This window comes from Stegostoma tigrinum, chromosome 23, assembly GCF_030684315.1.
Source record: "Stegostoma tigrinum isolate sSteTig4 chromosome 23, sSteTig4.hap1, whole genome shotgun sequence".
NCBI lineage: Eukaryota > Metazoa > Chordata > Chondrichthyes > Orectolobiformes > Stegostomatidae > Stegostoma > Stegostoma tigrinum.
Genome location: NC_081376.1, coordinates 42043026 through 42067597, shown reverse-complemented (window position 1 = coordinate 42067597; position 24572 = coordinate 42043026). Strand labels below are relative to the sequence as shown.

General features: G+C 40.7%; 2 protein-coding genes across 2 annotated transcripts in view; one reads left to right on the top strand and one right to left on the bottom strand.

The window, feature by feature from the left end:
- The window catches only part of LOC125462240 (acyl-coenzyme A synthetase ACSM3, mitochondrial-like), a 654353-nt gene that overhangs the window by 129955 nt on the left and 499826 nt on the right, over window positions 1-24572 (top strand). The gene's annotated exons all lie outside the window — the stretch shown is intronic.
- The window catches only part of axin1 (axin 1), a 288963-nt gene that overhangs the window by 260727 nt on the left and 3664 nt on the right, over window positions 1-24572 (bottom strand). The window contains exon 2 of the mRNA XM_059654106.1: window positions 23405-23524. The gene's annotated coding sequence lies outside the window, so the exon portion shown is untranslated. The remainder of the gene's footprint in view (window positions 1-23404; window positions 23525-24572) is intronic.

Sequence of the window (24572 nt, the reverse complement as noted above, 5' to 3'; positions counted from 1 at the left end):
ATTCCATTCCATGTTAATATCATTCAAATCAGACATGAATAATCATTCAATGGACAGGTACACGTTGCATTTACTTGGTAGTTTCTCACAATTCCATTAAAGTTTTCACACGTAGAACACTTGCAATTCATTTCTGGATGGAAAGGAGAAGCCACTATAAATTGTTCGAGAGCATGGCAGTTAATTTCAGACCAAATAAACTGTGGTCTCATCCCCACAGGTAGAACAAGCGAGAAGGAGGTTGCCAAAGTTGGTGGTGAGGGGTGGGTGGGGTGGGTCGGTTATTGACTAAATTTATGAATTTTTTGAATTCCACAAAGAATTTTTTTGAATTATGTCTTTGTCATGACTCTTGAAGCCTGAAATTCTACGAAGTGAGTGGCTTATCATGTCAAAATTTATTTTCACAGGGAAGGTCTAAGCTGCAATTCACAAAATGTCAAACTGAATCGAAGGACAGCCTGTCGAGATGAAACACATATTTACTCGCAGTAAATCCCTGAGCCAGACTAGTTTGGTGGATTAGGAGAAAGGTAGATATTGTAATCTGTATGAGACATGATGTATTAAAACACTGGGTTTGTGTGCGCTCCGTTGTGATAGATCAGCCCTCACAGCTCACTGAATCAGGTGCAGTCACATATGGAAGACAGCTGACTAAGGGCTAGTTTCTTTCTGGCAGTGTAGGGGAAGGGTGTAAAACAGCAGCTACATGCCCTGGGAAATTGGCTGATACTGTTGATGCTCCCTGCGCAATCAAGGAAAGAAGCAGAGATGTTAAAGTTGAGTCCTTGACTGGTTACGAACTATGTTTGGGAGATTGATTGAGGGTCACCTTGAATCAATTGGCACTGTTCTGGGACTGCCTCCCTGGTGAACATTTGCTTTCGGAGATGGATTGCTGTCAAGTAGCCACAGTTACCTGATGGCGTGGTCAGTGACTAACCATCAGGCATGGCAGCTGAAAGGTAATGCATCCTTTTCAGGTCCTCTACCCCATTCAATTCAAACTAAGTGAGAATGGAACACTTTTTAAAGCATATAACAGAAAGGTGGTGTGGCCATTAAAGATAAAGGACACAGTGTGGAGCTGGAGGAGCACAGCAGGCCAGGCAGCATAAGAGGAGCAGGAAAGTCGACATTTCTTCAGAAATTTCTGAAGAATTGAAGATTTCTGAAGAAGGGTCCTGACCCAAAACGTCACCTTTCCTGCTCCTCCGATGCTGCCTGGACTGCTGTGTTCCTCCAGCTCCCACTGTGTTATGTCTCACTCCAGCATCGGGAGTTCTTCCTGTCTCAAAGATAAAGGACGCTTTACCAAAGGCAGGTGCTGATGAGGTCCTGTCTGGTACCGAAGCATGGTAACTGTCACTTCATGAGCCACACTGATTTGATCCCATTTACTGGGAGGTCAATGCCTGCCACAGGAAATTGCCAAGCTCAAGACAAATAGGTGCCTGGTCAAGATCTTGTCCAGGAAAAACTCACCCAGCCAGAGAAAATATTCCAGGACCAAATGTATCCCAAGGGGAGGCCTGACTCAGGATGCAATCTGCTGAAGGGTAACTAAATTAGATTCCCTACAGCGTGGAAACAGGCCCTTCGACCCAACAAGTCCACACCGCCCCTTGAAGCATCCCACCCAGACCCATCCCCCTATAACCCACACACCCCTGGACACTACGGGCAATTTAGCATGGCCAATCCATCTAGCCTGCACATCTTTGGACTGTGGGAGGAAACCGGAGCACCCGGAGGAAACCCACACAGAAACAGGGAGAATGTGCAATCTCCTCACTGACAGTCACCCGAGGCTGGAATCGAACCTGGGTCCCTGGCGCTGTGAAGCTGCAGTGCTAACCACTGAGCCACCGTGCTGCCCTAAATGAAATGGACAAGGAAGGTTTTTAGGCCATGTTAGATCTGGGCTGATGGTTAATGGCTTTGTGAAACAGGCATGATGAGCAAAATAATTTAAGATCATAATCTCTGCTGCCTCATTCTGCACCTTTCTCTTCCATGAGTTGAGCTTAGAACACAGAACATAAAAAGAACATAGAACAGTACGGTACTGTGCAGGCCCTTCAGCCCACAATGTTGTGCGGACCTATTATATTACTAAGATCATACTACCCTGCATACCCTGCATTTTACTATTCTCCATGTCCCTATCCAAGAATCACTTAAAAGCCTCGAAAGTATCTGCCTCCACTACCACTGCTGGCAGCACATTCCACATGTCCACCACTCTCTGTGTGAAGAACCTACCTGTGACATCTCCCCTATACCTTCCTCCAATAACCTTAAAATTATGCTCCCTTGTAATAGTCATTTCCGCCCTGGGAAAAAGTCTCTGGCTATCCACTCTATCTATGCCTGTCATCATCTTGTACACATCTATCCAGTCACCTCTCATCCTTCTTCGCTCCAATGAAAAAACCCCTACCTCCATCAACCTTTCCTCCTAAGACCTGCCTTCCAGGCCAGGCAGCATCCTGGTAAATTTCCTCTGCACCCTCTCTAAAGCTTCCACATCTTTCCCATAATGAGGTGACCAGAACTGAACACAATATTCCAAGTGTGGTCTAATCAGAGTTTTATAGAGCTGCAACATAACCTCGCAGCTCTTAAACTCAATCTCCCTGCCAATGAAAGCCAACTTTATAGCCCTATCAACTTGGGTAGCAACTTTGAGGGATCTGTGGATGTGGACCCAAAGATCCCTCTGTTTCTCCACACTGCCGAGAATCCTGCTATTGGCCCTGTTTTCTTCATTCAAATTTGACTTTCCAAAATGAATCACTTCACACTTTTCTGGGTTGAATTCCATCTGCCACTTCTTTTCCCAGCTCTGTATCCAGTTAATGTCCCATTGTAACTACAACAGTCCTCCACACTATCCACAACTCCTCCAACCTTCGTGTCATTGGCAGACTTACTAACCCACCCTTCCACTTCCTCATCCAAGTCATTTACAAAGATCACAAAGAGCAGAGGTCCAAAAACAGATCCCTGTGGAACATCACTGGTCACCGAGCTCCAGGCTGAATATTTTCCATCTACTCCCACACTCTGTCTTCTGTTAGAGAGCCAGTTTTGTATCCAGATAGCCAAATTTCCCAGAATCCTATGTCTTCTTACTTTCTGAATGAACCTACCTAATGGAACCTTATCAAATGCCTTGCTAAAATCCATATACACCACAACCACTGCTCTACCTTCATCAATGTGTTTTATCACATCATCAAAGAATTCAATAAGGCTTTTGAGGCATGACCTGCCCCTCACAAAGCCATGATGACTGTTTCTAATCAAACTGTGGTTTTCCAAATAATCATAAATACTCTCTCTCAGAATCTTCTCCAATAAGTTGCCCACCACAGAAGTAAGACTGACTAGTTTGTAATTCCCAGGATTATCCCTATTCCTGTTCTTGAACAAGGGAATGAGATTTGCTACCCTCCAATCACCTGGTAGTACTCCAGTGGAGAGTGAGGATACAAAGATCATTGCCAAAGGGACAGCAATCTCTTCCCTCGCTTCCTGTTAGGGCATTGGGTATACCCTGTCTGGCTCAGGGAATTTATCAATTCTCATGTTTTACAAAATTTCTAGCACATCCTCCTTCCTAACGTCAACCTGTTTGAGCATATCTGCCTGTTTCATGCTGTCCTCAAAAATTTCAAGGTCCTTCTCACTCGTGAATACTGAAGCAAAGTATTCATTAAGGACCACCCCCCCACCTCCTCTGACTCCACACATAAGTTCCCTCCACTATCCCTGATTGGCCCTACCCTCTCTCTGGCCATCTTGGTTAATCTTGGTTTTCTCCTGTTTGCTTTCAGATGGCAGCGATTAATTATTTTGCCATTCACATCTTCCCTGGACCCATCTTTTGTTTATTTTACAATGTCTGTTTCACAGGATGTAGTTGTCTCTGAATGGGCTGGATTTGAGCTGCCTTTGAGCAACAGTATATAGTCTAGTTGCTGCAGGTAGACCCTGTTATGGAGAGAGCTCCAGGATTTTGACCCAGTGGCAGTAAAGGAATAGTGATATATTTCCAAGTCAGGGTGGTGTATGACTTCAAGGGGAACTTGCAGTTGGTAATATTCTTACGCATCTGCTTATGTTGAGTTCCCAGTTGGTATAAGTTGTGGGTTTGCAATTCGCTGTCTTAAAATACAAGATTGGAAGTATGCCATTTGCCCCATCGAGTCTTCTCTGCTATTTAATGAGATCATGGCTGATTTGATAATCCTCAATTCTGCTTTCCTGCCTCACAGCCATAACCCTTGATGCCCTTACCGATTAAAAGTTTGTCTATCACTGCCTTGAATGTTATTAACAACGCAGCCTGTATAGCCCTTTGCAATAAAGAATTCCACAGATTCACAACCCTCTGGGAGAAGAAATTCCTCCTTATTTCTGTATTAAATGGGCACTCCCTTATTCGGAGATTGTATCCGCTGGTCCTAAATTCTCCCACAAGAGGAAACAACCTCTCCATGTCCACCCTGTCAAGTCCCCTGAGAATCTTGTATGTGTCAATAAGGTTGGCTTTCATTCTTCCAAACTCCAATGAGCACAGGCCCATCCTACTTGACCTCTTGACATAAGAAAATCCCTCCATTCTGGAATCAACCTAGAGAACCTTTTCCAGGTTGCCCCAGGGCCAGCCTATCTTGCCATGGATAGGGGGCCAAAACTTATTGCCATTTTTGAATTGTTGTCTGACCTGTACCTTCTATATTTTTAGCAAGATTTCCCTACTTTTACATTTCATTCACTTTGAAATAAAGACCAATATTCCATTTGCCTTCTTAATACCTGCTGAACTTGTAAGCTAATCCTTTGTGATTTATGTACAAGAGCCCCCAAATCCTTTTGGGTTGCAATGTCCTGCAATATTTCTCCATTTAAGTAATATTTGGCTCTTCTACTCTTCCTGCTAAAGTAAGCACAACCTCACATTTTCCCACATTATTTCCCATCTGCCAAATTTTTACCTACTCATTTACGCTGTCCAAAGCCTGCTGTAGACTCTGTGTTATCCTCATTTTTGTGTCATCTGTAAACTTGGGGAAAGTATATTTACTTCCCTCATCCAAGTCATTAATGTATATTATAAATAACTATACCCCCAGCAATGATCCCTTTGGCACTCCAATACTTAGAGGATGCCATCCTGAAAATGGCCCCTATTCCAACTCTCTATTTGTCTCCCATTGGTTGGTTAATCTTCTATCCGTGCTAACATACTACAACCAACATCATGGCCTGGACTTTTGGTGGTGTCGGCGAGGTAGCGGCAACAGCAGAACCAGGGTCTCCCTGGGGCATTGAGATTGTTGTTGCTGTCCCCAGAGCAGGTCTCCTTGAGGATTGCAACATCTTCCAGAAGCCCTGCAGCATGCTTGAGACTCAATTTAAACAGAAGATGATCTCATATTAAGTAAGTTCTTATTATATGTCAAAATGATGCCAGATTGTGGCAACAAAACACTTTTCACTGTCTCTTCAAGATGTATGTGACAATAAATAAATAATTTCATTTCATAAACCTTATCTTATTGAGTACCTATGTGTGGTATTTTATCAAATGCTTTTTGAAGATCCAAATATATTACAATTTCTGGTTCTCCATTATCTATTCTACTTGTTATCTCCTCACAGAATTCTAATAAATTTGTCTGACATGATTTTCCCTTTATGAAGCTATGCTGGTTATGCTTGATTAAAATATATATTTCTAAATGGTTTACAATTGCATCCCTTATGAGAGACTCAGACATTTTCCCAATGACAGATGATAAGGTAACTGGCCTATAGTTACCTATTTCATTGTCTCCTTTCCTTGTTGGATACCTTAGCAGTTTTCAAGTACTCTTGGATAATCCAAAAATCTAAGGATTCTTAGAAAATTATTGCCAGTGCATCCTCTATTTCTGTGGCTTCTTACTCTAATATCCTAGGGTATTACCCACCAGGTCCAGGGAACAATTCAGCCTCTAGGCCCATTAATTTCCCTAGCTCTCATTGTCTATGGATAATTATTGTGCTTGTTTCCTCCCCTACATTTGATCCGTGAATATTTAGCATTTTTGGAATGCCATTAATGTCCTCTACAATGAAGACAGATGCAAAATGTTTGTTTAACTCCTCTGTCATTTCCCAGTTACTCATTGTTATTATCTAACCATATTCTCCAGGGGGTCTATGTTCACTTTGGTCCCTCTCTTCCTTTTTGTATAATTAAATAAGCTCTTTCTTTCCACTTTTATATTACTTGCTGGCTTATATTCAAAGTTTATTTTCTCTTTCTTCATTATCTTACTGTAAACTTTTGTTGGTTTTTAAAACCTTCCCAATTCTCTGGTTTCCCAGTTAGGAGCCTCATTTAGTGAGTTGTTGCAGACCTTCTTTATTGTAAATCGAAGCAGTTCAGTGATTTTCCTTTTTTTATTCATTCATGGAATGTGGGCATTCCTTTCATCACCAGTCCCTCCTTTAAATGATTGGCCTTTTTCAAATTAAGGGTCAACCATATTTGCTGTGGGTTTGGAGTCACATGTAGACCAGACCAGGGACGTTGGGCAGATTTCCCTCCCTAAAGCACATGAGTGAACCAGACCTTGATATCTGACACATACCAGCCTCACCACATCATCATGGTACAACTCCAAATCACATAGAGTATGGCTGTTTTAATACCTTTTAATATCGCAGTTTAGAATACACTAGCACCCATCATTTCAGTGCTGTTGCATGGATGATTAACATACAGGAACAGGCACCGAACACACGGGAACACTTCAGGTACTCCCTCATTCCCTTACTCCACTACCTTGATACTTACAGCATCTCTGCCTTGCCTTGCCTTGTCTTTTTGTGCTTTGCCTCCCAGTCAGTACTAACAGGCAGTTCGTACCTTTTATGTTGACTTGCCTATTAGCCCTGACACAAAGCCAGGCAACTTGTCATCAGAAGTCAGCTGCCACCAGTCAAGAGGATGGACGCATGGCTGTACAGCACTGTGTCTCTCTAGTCTCGCACCTACACGAGTGGCAACTGCGTAGATGCGACGACTGCGCATGTACTTTGTGAATGGCCACATGTCAAAGAATAAGGGAAGTAGTCCTCAGTCAAGTCAAGGGAGACACCGGACACAGTAAGTCAAGTGTAATCTCCAATATCAGTCCAGGGGCTTGACATAGTCTGTTGGCCACTCGGCGTATCATTGCATGCCATATTGAGAGTGGTAGTGCACAAGCCTTGGTACGAGTTGGTGCAAATGCAGGTTGGGAGTCACAGTAGACCAGGACCTCTTGGAAAAAGATGCAAGTGGGTTTTGAATTCATGACCATCAGCCTCAGAGGCTGCCACTATGCCTTGTCTTAACATTGGATAATAGTGCAGTAGATTTTTAAACCATTGGTCACGTATAAAACTCAATTGACACAATAGGATAAAATTAGCTCAGTTTTTTTTTACCTGCTTCTTGTGACATCCTGCCAAATCAGACAGAAACAGTTGGGGTGGGAATGTTGGCAAGTTCTGCTTTAGATGTTTTAGACCAATGGTGACTAAGAGAATAAGATAAGCATATTCATTATTAAAGTGGGTGTGACAATAGCAAAGGTCATTTTACGAAATACAAGAGATAAAGAAAGCCTTTGATATACAGAGATTGTGTTAATAAATGGACATCTAACAGCCGACTTATGAATTTCACTGTCACACAATCTGCAATAAATGTTAAGATAATAAAATGTGAGGCTGGATGAACACAGCAGGCCAAGCAGCATCTCAGGAGCACAAAAGCTGACGTTTCGGGCCTAGACCCTTCATCAGAGAGGGTGTTCATCCAGCCTCACATTTTATTATCTTGGAATTCTCCAGCATCTGCAGTTCCCATTATCTCTGCAATAAATGTTAGTTTGATTTTATTTGATTTATTGATTCAATTTGATTTATTGTAGCCACGTGTACCTAAGCACAGTGAAACACCTTATTTTGTGAGCAGTCCAGGCAGATCATAGAAAACAAGGACATACAGATTATAGGGCACTTAGCCAGAGTGAGGCATACAGGTTACACTGCACAGGAGGCACACAGAGCAAAATCAGCATTAACAAGGTCAACATTATCTGAAGTTAGAGAGACCCTTCATTAGTCTAATAACAACAGGGAAGAAGCTATTCTTGAACCTGCTGGTGTGTGTGTTCAAGCGTCTGTATCTTCTGCCTGACCGAAGAGGCTATTGGAGATGTTAGTAGCATTTCCACAGCAACAAGAAGTATAAACTGAGTCCATGGATGGGAGGTTGGCTTCTGTGACAGACTGCGCTGTACGCACAACCTTCTGTAGTTTCGTACAGTCCTGGGCAGGGCAGTTGTGGTACCAGGCTGTTAGGCACCCAGACAATATGATTTCAATGGTGCATTGAATATCATTCAGAACAGCTCCTCTGTTCTACCTCAAATCAGTTCTACTTCAGTTATACAGGGCCTTAGTAAGGCCACATCTTGAGTATTGTGTGCAGTTCTAGTCTCCTAGTCTGAGGAAGGACACTCTTGCTATTCACAGAGCCCAGCGAAAGTTCACCAGACTGTTTCATGGGATGGCAGGACTGACATATGAAGAAGATTGGATTGACCAGGCTTGTACTCGCTAGAATTTAAAAGAATGAGGGGGCAATCTCATGGAAACATATTAAATCCTGATGGGACCAGACAGGCTATATGTTGGAAGAATGTTTCCAATGCTGGGGAAGTCTCGATCTAGGGGTCGTAGTCTAAAAGTAAGGGGTAAACCATTCAGGACTGAGATGAGGAAGAATTTTTTCACTCAGATATTTGTGAACCTGTGGAATACTCTACCACAGAAAGCTGTTGATGACAATTCATTAGGTATATTCAAGAGAGAGCTGGACATGGCCCTTGCAGCTAAAGGGATCAAGGGGTATGTGGAGAAAATGGAAATGGGATACTGAAATTGCATGATCAGACATGATCATATTGAATGATGGTGCAGGCTTGAAGGGCCAAATGGCCTGCTCCTGCAGCTATTTTCTACAGCTCTATATCATTGCATGAACATAAAGGGGCAGATGGAAACACATTATAATAGCTTCATCTTAAGCATGGCACTTCAGGATCTATTGCACTTCCTTGGTGTTAAATGCGTCTGGTCTCTGAAAGAGATTTAATATCCTTGGGTCATAATCCTGGGTCTCCTATTGGACATATTGAACTTTTAATTGCAACACAAGTCTTTTAAAAGAGATAGTAAGAACTGCCAATGCTGGAGTCTAAGATAACACAGTGTGGAGCTGGAGGAACACAGCAGGCCAGGCAGCATCAGAGGAGCAGGAAAGCTGACGTTTTGGGCCTTCAGAAAGAAGGGCCCTGACCTGAAATGTCAGCTTTTCTGCTCCTCTGATGCTGCCTGGCCTGCTGCGTTCATCCAGCTCTACACTGTGTTATGTCTTTTAAAAGAGGGCTGCTGCAGCCAAAAAAAAGGACTTAAATTTAGTGGTTGGCTGGAGGAAGGGTGAGAGAGAGAGAGAGAGAGAGAGAGAGAGAGAGAGAGAGAGAGCCTGAAATGTCACACCTGACAATGTTTCAAATTTCAAATAGATTAAATTATGAAGGAGAAATGCACTATAAACTGAACTATAATCTCTGACACTTATCTCAGCCTGGGAAATGATAGCAATCTGGGAAAGAGAATATTTTTTGAGTCTTTCCCTTTCAAGTATGGTTAAAAAGCTTATTCCACCCTGGCCTGTGTACGCTAGTGGAAGAGGGTACACCAATGGGCTGAGGTATATAAGTGTCCTAACCTCATTTGAGCCCAAGTGTGCAGTAAAGGTGACAGCCAAAGACTCACCCCTGCATTGCAAATAAAGGACCTTCTAATCTGATGCTGGAAGCCAGTTTGCCAGAAAGGGCCAGAAAGGGATTTTAACAAACTTGTCAATTATGGATCTTGAATCTGACTGTTTAACTGTTCCACTATTTATTCAAAAGGATTCCGAGACTGGACCGTATATCTTTTAATGCTTGTTTTCTTTTTGGAATCTCTTCTCATTTCCAATCTTCGTATATGTGAGTTACGTTATTATTTTCTCTTTTGTTTGGTATCTAACAAACCCACTCTTTGTTAAGTCAAGAAATCCAATATAAATTGGCTCATTTTGAGATGTAATTTCATTTGACTTGGGAGAAAGGCATCCAGAAGGGAGGGGATGAGTTGGAAATGATCAGCCGAGGGGTGAATAAAGAAGGGGAGCCAATTAATTTCTCCTACACACGAGTTTGGAACTTTGGAGATTCTGTCTGGAACTGAAATAATTGGGGTCTGGTCATCACGAGGGTTTGAATCTGGAAGTTTTGGCTCAATAAATACTTGCAAGGGAGATACAAAATGTGTTTGAAAAGGAGGAAGGCACCCTCCAGACCTTCTGGCTCAGATGCACCAGTGCAATAAGCTAAGCCAAGCCAAACACTTGACGGTGGTGGGATATAGATTTTCAATTGTTCAATTGCCAAGTAACTAAACTCTGGAATTCCATCCCTAAATCCTCATTAAGTTACCCCTTGAAACCAATCTTATAACCAATCATTTGGTAAGTACTCCCAGTAAATCCATATGATTTTAATGTAAAATTCATTCGCCTGTGAAACTTCTTTTGATACCGTCCTGCACAGGTTTTCACCAGAGAATGAGTATAGAGGACCCCTGAAGCCTCTTAACCTTTTTACAGTTTCGATTCTGATTTTACTACACAGGATAAGTGTAGCTTTTTCCAAAGTTTTGTAATGGTTACACCACAGCCTCCAACAGGGGCCAAAAGCAATTCACTGTGAGGCTACATATTAGGTAGATGGACAAGTAGCAACCGCTTAAAGTGCCAATTCAACATAATCAACACCAAACAAGGATGAAATAAGAAAAAACTCCCTCCCTCCATTAATGCAACATGGAAGTGATGCAGAGTTGGAGTTAACTGAATTGCTGCTTGTGGTAGGTTTGTAGGAGGAGAGAATCTGTCTTAAGATTCAAGTAAAGAAGACAATAGCTTTAGGAAAAGATTAGCAGTGAAAGTAATTATTTTGGTTCTGCAAGAAATGACTTGCAAGGGAAATAAAGCTGCAAAATCGACAAAATACTATTTATTCAACACAGCTGAAAAAGAAAATGCTAATGCAGCAAGTCAAGCTATAAAGAGAGTGAACTGGCATTGGAAAGCCCTTAATCTGCAGCAGAGGAGCAAAAACTATGATAATATTTTCATTGTATATACGCAGGAAAGTGTATTTGTTCTGTATTCACTTCAAGAGTAAATCTTGGAGACCAGGTTTCTGAAATTGGTCTTCAAACTGAAAACCGCATGGTTAACCCTAATGGGACAAAGATTAAATAAAAACTGGCTCATCTGCAATTACGTTTATATCTAAATCCTTAAAGATACGTAATGGTTGCAGTCTTAACTAAGTCAGTACTTAGTGGATTAAAGACTCGGCCTCAGAGACCAGGGCCTAAAATCCAGACTAACGTCAGGTGGAGGACTGAGGGGTAGATGTGCTATTAAAACTGCCATGAAATCAAGGCCTCAAAAGCCCTCTCAGGGGATCCCACGGCACTTTTTGAAAGAAGAGCAAGTGAGTTCTCCCAGTTGTGCTGTCCAATATTTATCCTATGACCAAAATCACAAAAATGTAGATGGTCAGCTCTAATAAGTACTGAACTGTTACCAATGGAACCTTGCTTTATACACTTTGGCTGTTGCTTTGGCATCATGCTTTGACGAATATTCAACTGGCCGAAGACCGCATTACTAAATTGGACACGGGGGCAAATGACAGGTGACCAAGAGCTTAGTCTAAGACGTAGGTTTTAAAAGGAGAAGCGAGAGATTTGGGAAGGAAATTCTGGAGGATGTGGCCCTCAGCAGCTGAAGCTGTGCTGAGTATCGGTCATGTATGAAAACAAACTGTGTGTCACTATCTAAATGTTACAGTTTTGTTTTTGTCCATGTGTTATTAGAAAGACAGTCACAAGAATAGGCATTAGTTTGTGGATATACAGCAATGAAAACAATTGCAATCAGTATTATGACTTAATACTTTCATTTTTCATGTTATTATCTTCACTGTCAAACATCCTGTTTAAATCAGAACTCTAACGACCATTCTTTTGTGGCATTAGGACAATTCTGTGAACCTTTAAGTGTGGCAGGTGAGACCTGGGTACAGATATCTTGCTGCTATTTCCAAAAGAACCAACTTTTGCTGAAGGAGGAAGAGTGTGGAGGTCAGTATTCAAACAGACCATACTTTCACGGTTGCAAGGGTATCAAACTGTAATGTGGGAGACACAAACATATGAAGTAGATGTCAATGTTTTTGCAATGATCACTGTCATGATCTGCATTTCTTTGAAGGCCCAGGTGTTTACACTGTAATAGAAAACTATCTGCAGCTACAGATTATTTTTTTAAAATTGCCACACTGCTTTGACTGGCAAGCCAGCTGTTGTAGCATCTGGTACAGCACTTTCAATAGCATTTGTTCTTGATACTTCCTTAAAGGGTGATTGTTACAAATGCTTAGATGAGTTTCAAAACTTTTAACAATTTTAGCAGTTCAGGGCTCTGAGTTCACTGTTTGATTGACAGATTAAAGTGGTTATTAAAGGATCAGTGATATGAACAAAAGTGAGTTTGTTTCACAAGAGATTATCCACTTAAGGAAGTTAGAGTTTTGATCCTTTCATGAATTGGAGCTTTTGGCACAATCATGTTGGTATAGCAAGAACTATATTAAATTTTTAGAATTTCACTCTAATTTCCATGTGGCTCCTGAGGTCTATGAATGAGTGTTAATTAAGGTGATGTGGAGGGCATGAGAGACCATTGTGGAGAATTGTGTGGGTGGAGACATGATTTGGTATGGAAACTAAGGAGTCATGCAGGTGAGTGCAGTATGATGGGATGTGAGGAATGAGGGCAAGAGAGCTTGAAGTCTTTTAAAATAACTGGAAAAAAGTCCCAGAGGATGAAGACTGCTTCTGATAAGCACTAGATCTCAACTGGGTCCTAGACTCTGATTTCATGCTAAATGGACCTGACTCCAAACTGTAGTGAAAATGACGTGATTCGGGGTACTTTTTACATTGCTATCATAAACAAAATGCATCTTGCTAAGATAAGCATTTCTGTTTTGTAACCCTCATTAGTGGCTAAGTCTTCTTTACAATTTTGATTTTGCTACAGGGCACCTAATGGGTTGTTATTTTTAATTTGGTTAGATTGTCCTGTTTAAGGAGAAAGTGGTTCATCCTCTACCACTATTAACCAAAAAGCCCTCGCACTTAGTATAGAACGGAAAAAAGATGGCTGTACTTTCCCAACCATCACTATGGGCAGCACTGTGGCTCAGTGGTTGGCACTGCTGCCTCTCAGCACCAGGGACCCAGGTTCAATTCCACCCTTGGGTAACTGTCTGTGTGGAGTTTGCATGTTCTGCTGGTATCTGTATGGGTTTTCCTCCCACAGTCCAAAGATGGGTAGGCTGGGTGGATTGGCCATGTTAAGTTACCCTGTGGTGTTTAAGAATGTGTAGATTAGGGGCATGGGTTTAGGTGGGATGCTCTGACTGTCAGTGTGGATGTGTTGGGCTGAAGGGCCTCTTTCCACACTGTAGGGATTCTATGATTCTATGTCACTGGTTGGCTTCATAACATGGTGATTAGGTTTTGGGATTATTCTTTAAATAACAATGCTGGAGAAAATCCAATAGAATTAGGAGAAAAATATTTCAGAAGACAAGTGAGTGATGGGGTGGTAATGTAAACTAGTGTAAAGTCACTGAATAAAGTTCAGATGACAGAAACAAGCAAAGTCCGTGAGAAGGTATATTTGAAGAGAAAAGAAATGAATAGTAAAATTCACAAGATCGTTGACAATTCTTTAACTGAAGCAAAAACAATGTAGTGAACAAATTAGTGCAGCAGATTTGACTTTGATATCTGATGGCGAAATTATCCAAGTTAGGGAGTGACATGTTAATCTTTCATCTTCCAACAAAGAACAATGAGGTATGGGGCTAAGTAAGTTGCAATCTTCCAGTAACAAAACTGAGAAGGTGAAAATGTCTAATTCATCAAGAAGACAGCCACAGAGGGCAAATGTACGTGTCCAACCTGCTCAGTTATTGAAGTAAATAGGCTATATGTTATATAAACTATATACCTACATACTATATAACGGTCTACATACTTCAACTGTTTAAAAACAGAGTTTATAAGCAGGGAGGTTATGCTGCAGCTGTGCAGGGTGCTGGTGAGGCCACACCTAGAGTATTGTGCAAAATTTTGGTTTCCTTACTTGAGAAAGGATGTACTGGCACTGGAGAAGGTGCAGAGGAGGTTCATTAGATTGATTCTGGAGTTGATAGGGTTGCCTTATGAGGAGAGATTGAGTAGACTGGGGCTATACTCATTGAAATTTGGACGAATGAGGGGGGATCTTATATAAACATATAGAATTATGACGGGAATCAATAAGATAGAAATGGGGAGGCTGTTTTTGCTGTTGGGTGAAACTAGAATTAAGGGGTATAACCTCAAAATAAGGGGGAGCAGATTTAGGACTGAGTTGAGGAGGAATTTCTCCCAAATTGTTGTGAATCTGTGGAATTCCTTGCCCATTGAAGCAGTTGAGAGCAGGCTGGTAAATGGAGCTGAGTCCACAAAAATATTACCCATGATTTTATTGAATGGCAGATCAGGCTCAAGTGGTCAGATGGCCTACTCCTGCTCCTATTTCTTATGTTCTTATAACACAATTATATCAGAAAAATGAGAAGGAAGGTTTGCTTCCCCAAACTTCAGATGGTCCACATGTTCATGGATTTAGCACAAAATTCAGATGAAATTATCTGGCTCAGAAATCCAAGATAAGCAAAATAGAGTGAACTATGTTCCAAGTAGTAGTCACCTGCAGCAATGGATAATCATGAAATTAATGAACCCCAGGTGATGTTAGGGGGCAACTCCCTGAGATAGGAGGGAAGAGTTCCTCTGTGAAGAAATTGAAGAGATTAATCATTCTCCAGATGAAGTAATGGACTAATAACTCAGTTTTTAAGGATCAACATACTCTTCAAAGAACATCCAAGAGATAAAGCATACTCCAGGTAAGAAATAATTTACAGATAAATCAAAGTCAAGGTCAGAATTGAGATGAACAATCCTCAAGATATAGATCTACCAATCTTCCAAAGAGAAGACATTACGGAAGAATTGTGAAACCTCTAGACCACCTGAATTTGTGAAATCAGAGAACTGGGCAAGATGGGGTGCGGGTAAATGTAGAAAGAGTTATATTCCCAAATGTATGACTCTCAGCTGTGGGGGAGTGATGTTGCACAAGGCAGTGTTTCAGAAAAGGTTAATGTTGAAAACTGAGTTGATCTCCAACAAAGCTGATGATGCCATGGAGTCATAATTGGGTAAAAGGCGAAGCTAGCTCAAGTTCCTGATGGAGATAGATGTGCCATAAGTTTCTCCTTATCATCTTAGTTATTATGCCCAACTAGCCAATATGAAACTACTTAATGCTATCAAGCAACATCTTCTAATGAAGAAGTTAATGGTTCATCTCCTTCCATTCTTGAACAAATATGCTTTTAAACCCTGTATTGATTGGTGGATTCAGGGACCCTTGTGCCCCAGCAGTAGTGTTCCTCCCTCTTAGATAGTGTGGGTTCAAAGATATGAAATAATATCTCCAAACAGACTGATCAGAAAAGATCTAGAATGGGGCTGTCTAATATGTTTAAGTTTTATATTTTAATAACATTTTTTAAAAAGGGAATGGAGGATTGTTCGTAGCAACCTAGTGCTCCATAAGCAGGTGGTGGGTTGATTCTGTTAACAGACTCAGCATGGACGATATCAGAAAACATGTAACAGCAAACTGACAGAGCTAAATTTACCTAATTTTCCTCTAATTGAGCAGTATTTAACTCTAGAAGCGTGCTTAGTGTTTTGCATTGGGCGTTGGATAAAACTGCCATTTCTGTGCATACAGCACCAACAATTGGACTTCAAGACTGTTGGAACACAACTGCCAGTAAAAGGGGAGATGGTTGGTGTCATAATGGTAGTGTCACTGGACTTGTACTCTCGAGACATGGCTTAACACTGTGGGGACATGAGTCCGAATTACTCCGTGGCATTTAGTAAGGAAAAAAATGAGAAGCAAGTATCAGTTATAGTGATCATGATAATATTGGCCCATGGGATGGAAATCTGCTCTGGCTTGCATGTGACTCCAAACTCCCAGTAATGCGGTTGATTACTGACTGCTTTTTCCACTCATTTCAAAGATAATTAAGATGGGCAACAAATGCCAGCCTTTCCAGCAGCAGTATATCCCTTTGAAGAATAAAAAAGTTGTATTTGCCAATATACAAAATTTAACAAAAGTCTCTGAACATTTTTTTCTGGAAAGACTGACATTATTTTCTTTATTGCAGTAAGTAGTGTGTTATTAGAATACAAAGAGAGTCACGTTTACAAGAGCACCTTCTTTACAAAAGACAGTGCAGTCCAGTAACTTACTTCTTGTAATATGTTCTTATCACATTTGGTTTAATGTATCATATTGCACAATAAAAACAAAATCAGCTGAGAATATTTTATGATTTCTGGTCACAACAGTTAGATAGATCTTTACGGTGCCAATTCCAGAGACCAGTAATTGGGTCTGAATTTATTGCAGTTCATTAATATTTGTATTTGAGCATGATAGGCACAGTAAGTGAACTTAAGTTTGATGTTTGACCCTTAGTGATGGGTCCAAATATATCTTTTGCATGAAACATTGGTAATCAGTATCTAAGAGCAGAAAAATTATTGTAAAAAGAACAACTGGAAAAGATTCTGGGAAAGACTAATTTCACCAAATTGTGGGTGGTTTGGAAATGTTGGTGCCAGATTTAAGTTCCAACATACTTGAAGCCTCCTGAATCATTGCTTATATTTGGGCAATTATTTCATGCTGAAAAGCATACTGTTACCATACCTTTGGGCCAATAATGTTGAAAACTATTCTTGGTTATGCTGTACCATAACATTTATTCCTTTGAAATATTTCGAAATAGTTCAGTCTTTGATGTGAAGACCTGCCCTTTGGACTTATGAATATAGTCCCAGTTTTCAGCAATTTCTGTCCTCATTGGCTTAATTCACAAGGACACAAGAAGTAAGAGCAGGACCAGACCATAATGAAGGCTCTGCCATTCAATACAATCATGGCTTGAGTTTCCACCACATCTCCCACCCACCTTCCCCCACATTCCTTGATCCTTTGAGAAACCAAATGTCTGTTTATCACAGGCTTGAATATATTCAATCTTGGAGATTCCACAGCTCTTTGCAACCCTGTGAGTGAAGTAATTCCTCCTCGTCGCAGTTCTAACTTACTAAACCCTTATCCTGAGACTGATGGACCGAGAAAAGACCATAAGAAACAGACAGGAAAGTAGAGGCCACAGTCCAACCAATCATGAACTAATCAAGTGGTGAAGCAGGCTCGAGTCCCAAATGGACTACTCCAATTTCAAATTTGTATGCTCGGTATTGCTTGTTGTTTAAGGATACGCGGAACTGAAAAGGTTAATACAGAAGACTGCCTTCAGCATCACACACGGTGATGACATGTGCAGAACTGGGGGAGAACAGTTTACGTTCACAAAGGTGTTGGACCTCCAGATCCACCCAGGTCCTCATCATAGTCTCTGCAGCAATGTCTTTCATTTAGTGTAGGTTGTACTTAGTTACTAACATGTAATCAACTACATCTTGTTTAAGGCAAGACCCTGTTCTCATTCGAGAAAACGGTGCCAGACCAAGTGAGCCCTGTTGATTGCTCTCCTAAAGGAGAGTGGAGACAGAAACCTACCCCATGAGTCACGGTGCAGAGAGCTTTTTACAGCATTTGTAGTCTGTCGTGAGGATTGTTCTTACAACATCGCTTTGTGCAGGATCCAATCAGTTTCTCTCTAAAATGCAACCGGAATCCAATTATAGGATCTGCATGGAATGCTATCCTTTATTATGAGTGGAATTTGACATTAAAATGAAGAAGTTATGCTTCAGTTATGCAGGGCATTGGCGAGACCACATCTCATATACTGTGTTTACTTTTGGTCTCCTTATTTAAGGCAAGATGTAAATGCATTGGAGGTCATTCAGAGGAGGTTTACTAGATTGGTACCTGGAATGTGTGGTTGGACATATGAAGAAAGGTTGGGCTTGTTTCCACTTGAAAAGGTCTGAAATAGATTTACCAGGATGTTGCTGGGAATGTAGGATTTGAGTTATAAGGTGAGGCTGAATAGACTGAGACATCTTTTCACTAGAGCATAGGATGTTGAAGGGTGACTTTATAGAGGTTTATAAAATCGTGACGGGTTTAGATAAGGTGAATGGCAGGTGTCTTTTCCCCAGGGTGGGAAATTTCAAGACTAAGGGGCATAGTTTTTAAAATGAGAGAAGAAAAGTTTTAAAAAGACATGAGGGGCAACTTTTTTTTTACAGAGAGCGTGGGTTCGTGTGTGGAATGAACTTCCAGAGGAAGTGGTGGATGTGGGTACGGTTACAACTTTTAAAAGACACTTACCTTAGTATATTAATAAGAAATATTTGAAGGGATTTGGGCCAAGTGCAGGCAGGTGGGACTAATTTAGTTTGCGATTATGGTCAGGGTGGACTGGTTGGACTAAAGGGTCTGCTTCTGTGCTTCTATGGCTCTACGAACGAGAGGTGATTTGTTCGAAATGGTGAAGATCCTGAACGGTCTTGACAAGGCAGATGCAGAAAAGATGTTTCCTCTTGTGAGTGGGTCCAGAACTAGGGAATGCAGTTTAAAAGTCATAGGGCACCCTTTTAGGACAGAGAAGAAGAGAAATTATTTTTTCTCAGAGAGTTGTGTGACTTTGCAGTTCTCTGCTTCAGAAGCAGTTAGGAGCAGGGGTCATTGCATTTTTTTTAAGCTGGAGACAGATAGATTCTTGTTGGGCAGTGGAATCTTGCGAGCTCTTTGAATAGCCAGAGGTCAGACCTTTCAAAAACTTAGTGGCTAGTGTAAAAGGGGGTTAATGTTGTTTGACATCTGTACAAATATACTTCTTTGCAATTAAGCATACCAAGCTTTATTTTGAACTTTGATTTTGATTGCCTCATCCTGGTGCCTCCTGGATATTGTTAAAATTCTCGAAATAAGTCTGCAGTGCAAGATTCGGATATCGTAATATTGTTGAAAAAAAATCTTTTGAAATAAAATTCGCTGAACGAACGTTAATATTTAAATAGCAGGAAACCAGGTTGCCAATAGTTTGAGGCTACAAAAGCAGAATGTTCTGTTTCAAATCCTGCCAAGCTCCTTTGTATTCTAAGTGGAGCAGCTGTGTTCTATTATTGATGGGCAGTGGCTGTGGTGATGGAACGAGTCTCATTTGACTTTCGAAGATGCCTATCTGAAGCCTTTGAAATGCTTTTGTTGTTTGTAAAATTGCTGAGTAGAACACTGAAGTAGCGCATCTCACCTCTAAATCTTAAAGTAAAATCTTTGCAATGAGCAGACTTCACAAGGAGCTCGTTCGATTGCACCTTTGCCACCCACGCACCATTACAGTGAGTGCTTCAATGTGGCAATTCATAAATCATCAACCAAAAGCATTCAACTGAATTCCTATCAAACGTTGAGATAGTGAATGTTTCTATGCAACTTTCCGCAGCTAAGCTCACGCAGCGGCAGAGCTACCAAACGGTTACAACGCACAATGGGACAAGAGGTGGTTAGACCACAGCGCGAATCATAGATAAAAACCGAAAGAACTGCGGATGCTGTAAATCAGGAACAAAAACAAAACTTGTTGGAAAAGTTCAGCAGATCTGGCAGCATTTGTGAAGGCAAAAAAAAAGCAGCTAACATTTCAGGTCCGGTGACCCTTCCTCAGAACTCACCGTTAACATTTTCTTTCCCATCACAGACAGCCCACTTTACTGCTCTCCTTCACTGAAATCAGGTGAAGTCCGAAGCCAAGCTACAGACCGGCTGTCTCCTATTTCACATTATGGCCCCCTATAGTTCTTTCACCGTGTTTCGACGAATGAACTTGCCTGGTTTTTGTTCGAGCAGGTTTTTGATTAGGTGAATTATTGCTTCCCTTAAAAGATCTCTGTGTGCCAACAGAAATGTAGGCATGGGAGAAGGCAAACTGGATAAAAGACCATTGTTTCTGATGCTGAACTTATCGTCATGTAGCTGAAAATTACCGTCGGCTCTGTCTGACCTGATTTCTTAAGTGTACTTTTCACATTTTGTTTGCGCACATTGCTTCTGTGACGAGGGTTGAACGTTACGATGAGCTCAGTGTTTTAATCCTGAGACATGGAAACCAAAATCAACTCTTCCTAGCGCCCATCTACCCACTCTGCCAAAGAAACTCCTCGGGTGACATATTTCCACTGATTTCCTAGGGAATTCTGACACAGAGCTGCACTATCTGCTGGAGTCACACACTGTCCTCCCCTCGCAACAGAAAACTCCACTTTGGATGATTGCAAAGTGTGTCAGAATTCCATCTTATGCCAAACATCCTAGAAGAAATCTCCTCAAACTCCTCAGTTATGGTTGATATTTCCAAGGCATACCACAAATCACAGTTTAAAATGCACACAGTTTAATCAATCTTCTTGTTTCTTGAAAATCGCCTGATTGCTATCACTGAAACATTACTGGTCCTGTTTAAGACCTAAGTTCTGTAATTCTCTTCCATAACATGTCTCTACTTTTCGACACTCTTTGGCAAACTTTTGTTCACCTATCTTAATATCCTCATAGATTGTTTGTTGTCAACTTATGTCTATTAAGACTCCTGTAAAAGTATTAGTTGAAAGGATGTTGTCATTAATACACTAGAATGTCTGTTTGGTAAACATGGAATTCACAAGCCATGCATTACACTGAGATGGGACAACCCTGGATCAGTTACTATAAATATAGCCACATCTATGAACTTCCGGCATCCTAGGCATTTCCGTAATGTGGTAATCTTTCTTACAGATCTATGCTTCTTGTCATTTAAGATATTTGCACCATAGTTGTGGATCCTTCAGGTTGTGAGGAATTGCATTAAAAGGAACATTGTTACCTGATGAAACTAATTACGCATCATTAGGCTTGTAGCCAAAGCATTATATGATATGTCCCATTATGCAATGAGACAATGCCACCAACAAATGTTTTTCATAAAGATCTGTAAACCATAAGAGAACCATATTGCAAATGTTTACACCTAGTATTTCCAATATATACTGGATATTGTTTCTGCTCATTCACTGTAAACAACTTAATGTTGAGGCAGAGCAATGGCAAGAGAAACAAAGCAAAGGAAGCAAATTTTACACTTCTGATCTAACTAGTTCATGGGACACCCTAGCCCATGTGCCCAATGATCAATATATCTGAATTGGCTTGTACAGTCATTTGAAGATACACCTAGAGATTCACAACCCTGAAACAATTGGAGGGACAACAAGCATCATTTTCATACCAAAAGTGAGACCAAATAGAAAGGGCAAAAATGTTACAGATTCTGGAAATCTGAAATAAAAACCGAGGAAAGGTGAAAATTCCAAGATCAGGTAGCTGCTTTAGAGAGAGAAACACAGTAAACTTTTAAAATCGATGCCTGTACAACAGGGCTGGAAAATGAAAGCTCATCAACATGAAATGTTGGCGTGGATTTTTACCGAATCAGGATGACGTGGGAGAACTTCAAAAGTAGCAGGCGGGATGCAGATGCTTAAGTCCCACTTTCATTTCTGACAAATTTCATTTTTGCTGGCAGGGGAAATGGAATGTGGTCTGAATCATACAAACTGGAAATGCAAACATATCTGGGCAATTTGAATTGACTTTGAGTTCAAAAAGATGCAATTTGCATTGCTCCAATGCCTTACCATACAGTCTAAGAGCTATGGTTTCAAGAAGGAGAAATAAATGTTTGTGAAGAGTGAATTTAAGTTCTGTTTAAGTGTCATGAGCCGAAGTGAATCAAATCCACAGGTCTTTTAAAAGTGGGGGATGAAAAAACTGTGCTACAATTTTACTTAAGAGTATAGAGGTAAAAACCTGGTACAATGTCAATAGACCACATTGTGCAGCTGAGCTCATTATGAATTCTTTACTGAATTGCAGAAAGTCCCGAGCCACTCATCTCAACACATTCATATTTTGTTTGACAGTTTGAAGGTTTTATAATGTTTTGTATGATTAGTGAAATAGATGCTTATTTGTTTTCACAGCAGATTTACCACTAGAGAGGATTTACAATTTTTTGAATGGGTTTTACCAACTAGAGCTTATTTCAGTAAAATGTGCATTTGAGTGAGAGTTCTATTAAATTGTTAGATTCTTTTCCCCTCAGCTTCATTTTAAAGATAAAGCTACCGAGGTCTGCTCACAGTAGATCCCAGGTGAGTGGTTATTAAGAATGTGGGTGGGCTGGGGGACGGATTCATGTGGAGTATGAAGGAACATGAAACGGGAATGGGGAATATGAAGGACCATGAGGTGTAGACAGGGGGTAAGGGATAAGGGTTTGATGGCTGGACATTCATCAATAAAATTGGGTCAACAGCTGAGCAGGTCAAGGTGGACATTCGATCTGCCAGCCTTGCCAACTGTTCAGCTCAGACATTGCCTGTAGAGGTAGCCCTGATTCCATCTCATACAAGTTACCCTGGAATGAAAAAGCAGCAGGTAGGGCAAGAAGGGTGCTTGTCAGGAAGTTCCCAGCTTGACCTTTTGACTTCCTCCATGAATATCTAGATTGGGTCCTGGTTTGTCTCTGTATTGAGGGTCCCTGACCTCAAGTGTTTCTGGCATTTGTTGTTTTCATTTGGATCCTGATATATGCAGGGAAACAACCCTTTGTTACATTTAACCTTATTCCCAGTTCATCCTGGCAGATTTGACAAAATAGTGGTCCAAAAAGCAACATGCTTACTGTCTCATTGGCATGGAGTTTTTACTCATACTTAGAGAGACAACAGAGGAAGTTTGACTTAGTCACAAAGAGAGCAATCAAGGATAATGCCAACGTTGTGATCCTTCTTACAATGAAAAGGTGAATTTCATGTGAGATCCAAACATTCCCTCATCAAAATTCCAGCATACAAAGACCAAAGAGAACTTCAATCACCAAACAACAACAGGCAGAAATCCCCTTTAATTACTGCCTTAAACACCAATTTATTGCGAACCATTTTAATTGTAGACTACAAATGAATTGTGGAGCTAAATATCTCTATCTCTTACCTGAAGGTTGGTGTTAACCAGTCATGACATTGGGTGTGGAAAGATATCTGATTTGGTTGTGGTATTAACCACATGATGCCTTTCTGGGACATGCAGGCAAATAATTGTTGCCTTTAGCACCTGCAAAATTTAAGACAGGGTGATATCAGTAATGAGCAGAATGAATGATTAATTGCTGTTCTAGAGTAGGGTACACATTTAGTGGAGCCCATTCATTAACATATAGTTGGAATGAAGCAAAACACATATAAAAGAAGCAAGCAAACCTACTTTAACGACAAAGAATGGGGGTTTTGATATCGCAAAGGAACTGTGTGATTTTCTGTTTTTCTGCTTTGATCTTGGATTACCAACTTTAGTTGGACTTATTCCATAAGGTTTAATTAATGAGCTCCCACTAGCTGCCTCATCACCCTCACCCTATTCCCACTGTTGACCAGTTGGAAAGTAAACAAATTCTTTATACCTGACGAAATGATTCCCTCCTATCAGAGTGGTTTACTATCTCATTTACACTAATTTTAGAATTAATAACTAATAAGTTACAATTTTTCTACTCGCAATGGTGACCTGGAACTTATTCTTCAAATTGCTGGTGCCACTTTCAACCTTCAACTTCCCAGAGCTCAAAAATCTCTTTCCATCTCCTTACTATATTCATCTGCTGTCTCTATCAATCTTTTAACTTTCATTTGTTCCAGAACTTTCCAGGGTTTTGCCAACCAAGTCCTGAGCTCAAATTTGTGGTGAATTTCTCTCTGCTCATTACCAAAGACTTTTCTATTGATTAGGCCCAAACTTTGGTGATATCATTTATTATCCCTAAATAATCTTGGATTGAAGGGACACTTCAATCAGCCTAACTGGATTTCTGTTTGTCTTTGAAATTTAAAAACAATTGAAATTTTTTCCTCATTTCCATTTGTAACTCCTGAGCTGCCCCTTACTGTTTCGCTTTGTTGACTGTTACATATCCAATTCTCACCGTCTACCCTGAAACAAATGGTATTTTGTATTCCAGTCCTGTTTTATTTAGCTTTGTAAGTCAGCCATCTGGAATAAATAGTCTTTGAGATTTGTTTTTTGCAATGGATCCAACTGCTACTTTAACTCTTCTGACCCTTTATGCATGCTGGGGATACAAAGGAATTTATTCACATTGGCATGA